This window comes from Mustela erminea, chromosome 5, assembly GCF_009829155.1.
Source record: "Mustela erminea isolate mMusErm1 chromosome 5, mMusErm1.Pri, whole genome shotgun sequence".
NCBI classification, from domain to species: Eukaryota; Metazoa; Chordata; class Mammalia; order Carnivora; family Mustelidae; genus Mustela; species Mustela erminea.
The window spans coordinates 78,969,795-78,974,795 of record NC_045618.1 but is presented as its reverse complement, the minus strand read 5'-3'; positions in this window follow the sequence as shown (position 1 = coordinate 78,974,795).

The following is a 5,001-nucleotide window of genomic DNA, read 5'->3' as shown; positions in this document are numbered from 1 at the left end:
TGAGCATGAAGAGTAAACCTTCATTTATGTAGTTTTTTTAAATTATCAGCTAGGAAGTAGAGAGATTACAAAATATTGGAATGCAGGATGTGACAAAAAAATACAATTCTTAAAGTGTATGAAACAATCTCACTGAAGTGGATGAGGGAAATGTGCTTAATTAAGTAACTTTGGAAATGATAGGAGACTATAAGATTATCGGCAAAGGAATTGTATATAAGCACAGTACTTCAGTTAATGAAGTTCCCCCTCCCAGGGGTACAGGCTAATCACTGTGATAACACAATACATGTACATTGCAGGTGAACAATTAACTGACGCAGGAGAGTGGAAGCCATATTTTTCACTGTTTGAGTGAGAATTTACAAACAAACAAGGTGAGAAGGTTAGAAAGAACCACATGGTAATGCATCTAAGAAAACAATATAAAGTATGAACTCATGTTTAGCTTAATGGAGATACACATGATTATTTATAGAAATATTTACAGTTGTGTGTATATGCACAGCATATCTTTCCTTGCTCTGTCAGCTGAGAATGTGTGGGACCAACAACTGTCTAGCAGCAGCAAGCAAACCTAGTTTCTGTATCTGGTTTTAAATAACATTCTCCAATAAAAGGTATTGCATTAATTACTTAAAATGTTGATTTCTTCATTTATTGTACAAAGGCCAAAATTATAATGCTATATTTTATATTGCTGAGGTTTCTACAAATATAGATTTAATTGTGTGGAGTGGTTTTTTTTGAAGATTTTATTTATTTATTTTAGAGAGAGAGCACAAGTGCATATGCAGGGAGGGGCAGAGGAGGGAGAGAGAGAATCTCCCGCAGATGCTTCATGGAGTATGGAGCCTGACACAGGCTTTATCTCATGACCCTATGATCATGACCTAAGCTGAAACTAACAGACGCTTAACCAACTGAGCCACCCAGAACCCCAATTGTTTTGTTAAAAGTACAGTTTTAAAGGATATAAGAATCATTTATTCAAGAATGTTTCCAAATATTACCAATCTAGGGGTGCCTGGGTGGCTCAGTGGGTTAAGCCTCTGCCTTCAGCTCAGGTGATGATCCTAGGGTCCTGGGATTGAGCCCTGAGTCAGGCTCTCTGCTCAGTGGGGAGCCTGCTTCTTCTTCTCTCTCTGCCTGCCTCTCTGCCTACTTGTGATCTCTGTCTGTCAAATAAATAAATAAAATCTTTAAAAAAAATTTACCAATCTACAGAAACCCCTCCATATTCTCATTAAAGAAAATGTCATAAATAAAATGTCATATCATTACTCTAGAGACTCTTGTTTTTAGTGAAATAACTTTTCTTCAAATGAAAATACATGTAAATATCTTATAAAGTATGCTCTGTCTAAGGAATAACTAAATGAAGATTTTCTTTGAGTAAATTCTCATTTATTCAGTAGGCTATATTCAAATTTACAATCCCTTCCATAAATTTGCAGGATTTTTTTTTTTTTTAAATTTGGCAGGATTTTTAAGAGAAAATGATTTCTCTAAGCTAGGGAACTCTTTTTTTTATTTTTTTTTTTTTATTTCCAGCATAACAGTATTCATTATTTTTGCACCACACCCCCTGCTCCATGCAATCCGTGCCCTCTATAATACCCACCACCTGGTACCCCAACCTCCCACCCCCCGTCCCTTCAAAACCCTCAGATTGTTTTTCAGAGTCCATAGTCTCTCATGGTTCACCTAGGGAACTCTTTTTATCTGGTGGTTGATTTCTGGTTAATTATGGTTCTTCCCCCAAATAACTGAAGTCAAATGGAAAAGTTTTGTAAAACATATAGGCATACAGAAGAATATGTAAAATTTGAAGTAGAAAGAACTGAAACAAATCCTTTTCAAGATCTAGGTTTTAGTGAACTCACTACACAAATCAATCAAGAATTAATGACATATATCAGTAAAATGGAAGCTCTCACAGGCCAAAGAAAACAACCCCACTACCCCAATACGCAAGGTTTTTGTTTTTTGGTTTTTTTTTGACAGAGAGATCACAAGTAGGCAGAGAGTCAGGCAGAGAGAGAGAGAGAGAGAGAGAGAGACATCACAAGTAGGCAGAGAGTCAGGCAGAGAGAGAGAGAGAGATCACAAGTAGGCAGAGAGGCAGGCAGAGAGAGAGAGAGAGAAGCAGGCTCCCTGCTGAGCAAAGAGCCCCATGCGGGGCTTGATCCCAGGACCCACAGATCATGACCTGAGCCAAAGGCAGTTGCTTAACCAACTGAGCCATCCAGGAGCCCCTCTACAATGTTTCTGTAATAATATAGGTTTCTGAAGACGTAAATATTATCAGCTTATTAAAACTAAACAAACTTAATACCCTGCTTTTTTTTTTTTAAGATTTTATTTATTTATTTGGCAGACAGAGATCACAAGTAGGCAGAGAGAGGGGAAGGGAAACCGGCTCCCTGCCAAGCATAGAGCCTGATGCGGGTGCTTGATCACAGGATCCCAGGATCATGACCCGAGCCAAAGGCAGAGACTTTAACCCACTAAGCCATCCAGGCACTCCAATACCCTGCTTTTTTTTTTTTTTAAGCAAGAAAGGAAAGGGGTAATAACCAGGAATCTGGGGAGATGATCAATATATCTAATACCTGTGTTTTTCCTTCTTTGGCCTAAAATGTAATTCCAAACAGGATAAATTGGGGTTGCTAATTTAATTCCTAGGTAACAGTGCCCAGACCTAACAAGCAAATGTCCAAATCTGTTATACTCAGTTTAGTTTAAAACTTACCATCTGGTTTGGAATTATGGCTAAAAAAATACAATAAACACTAAAAGTAATCTAATGTAGCACAAACTGCTGCAACAACATAAGCTGAAAATCTGCTATATAGCACTCTGCTTATTTGAATTGAACTTTAAAGATTTCCTTAGAAACCGTTACTCACTTCTGCATTGCTGTGATTCCAAGCAACTCCAATGCACAGAGGACATCACATGTCGGAAAATCACTAACAGCCTTCACATGGGGGATGCTGTGCCTTCCATGCAGACATGTGCATCAGCTCCCAGCTGGTATGACGTGGTAGATCTGCATGCTTATTTACCTTTTCCATCTCCTGGTTTAACCTGTAAACGGACACAAAGGAAGTCAATGGGGAATCACTTACTAGCTTGAGAGTGGTACTCTAACTCAATACAGCTGATACTCCTAGTGGGACATGTCTTGTTGATAAACAAGAGCACTGAAACAACTAGTTGAGTTCCTGAGTTTGGACAGGTCGCATTAAAAAAGGGGACTATCATATTTGCATTACTCTGTGACAAAGGATGATCTTATCTGCCTTAAAAAAGACAACAGTTTTGTATAAGGGGAAATTTTATCTATGGAATGTCTGTTAGAAATCAATTATACATTTCTTTCTGAAAGCACATTAACATAAGATCCAGGTTTATTTTTTAATTTTTTTTAAATTTTTTTAATGAATCAGCTAAAGAGAGGATCAGGAAGAGGACAAACAGAGCCACAGCTTCAATATAAAACATAAAAGTACTCTACTCTAGCCCTCCAAGATGGCTTTCAAATGCATCACTGCTAGTGAAAATGTTAAGTAATATATAGAAAATATGGGTTCTCCAAAAAGCTGATAGGGTGTTGAGAGCAAAAACTGATAAATTACAGTTCTTTAATGTGTTCTTTTTAAAAGTACAAATACTTATCTATATAAATTTCTATAATTTTTACACATTATTGGTCGGTCATAGCTGATATTCCTAATTGATGACTTAAAGTGAAAAAATACAGCTTTGAGCTAGTGCTATATCCCTTACTGGGACTACAAGTTTGTTTAACTTTTTCTACAAGCCCTATTTCGTCCACCTATAAAATAAAATCTCTAGACTGAATAATTTCTAAATTCCTTCCCAGTTATACAATCCCCAAAACTTAAACTCCAATTTATTTTATTGGTAGGAAAATAAAAGATGAATTCCATCCATGGAATCACTGTTGTGTACTCATCAAAAATTATACATTTCTTATTTACTGCTAGGTACTGACAATAATTTTCAGGTATCTATAATATTTACAAGTAAAACAACAATAAAAACAATGTGCAAAGAACAAAGACTGCACAAGATCTTTATTATCATAAAGACACATGACCTGACTCTGTTCTTCATTGTATTCACAGATACAGAAACATGAAGAATGAACTTCTTTTATGTGCTTCCTATGTAACTCTTTCTTCCATGGCAATACAATATAAAATGCTTTCTTTTTCCTTAACCTAATAATGGCAAAGTAGCAATAACATAAACAAATATATCCTATTGTTGGAAGAAAGTGATTTATTCATCATTTTATTTTATTATTTTATCCATTATTTTAAAGCTGGATATGAAGAAATAAATTATGAATTCTTACTTTTAACTGAATATCACTTTAAGATAAATGTATTTAAACCAAAATAACTATTTGATATTATTTTTAATTTTAAACCAAATATTCAGCAAAAAATTTATTAAATGTAAATTTACTTCCAGCTTCTATATTATAATTTTATTTATTTTGCAAACTTATCTGGCAAATATCATATTCCTTAAGATTTACATATTATGAAGGAAGGAACTTCCTCTTTTGTTCATGGTAGTATATCCAGTGTTTAATAATACACATTATTCCAGATATTCCCTCCAATATTTGTTGAATTAATAAGTAAATTAAGGAGCAAGTCTCTAATAGACATTTTAAAGATTTATTTATTTTATTTACTTAACACAGAGAGAGAGCATGAGCACACAGCGGGGGAGGAGCAGAGGGAGAAGAAGACTCCCCACTAAGCAAGGAGTCCAACTTCAGACTTGATCCTAGGACTTTGGGATCATGACCTGAGCCAAAGGCATGTGTCTAACCAACTGAGCCACCCAGGCGCCTCTAATGGACCACCCCTCTAATGGACTTTGAAGTCTACTGAAGGAAATAAATATTCACAAATGATTATTAATGGCCTGGTATAATAGAATGCTTAATATTAT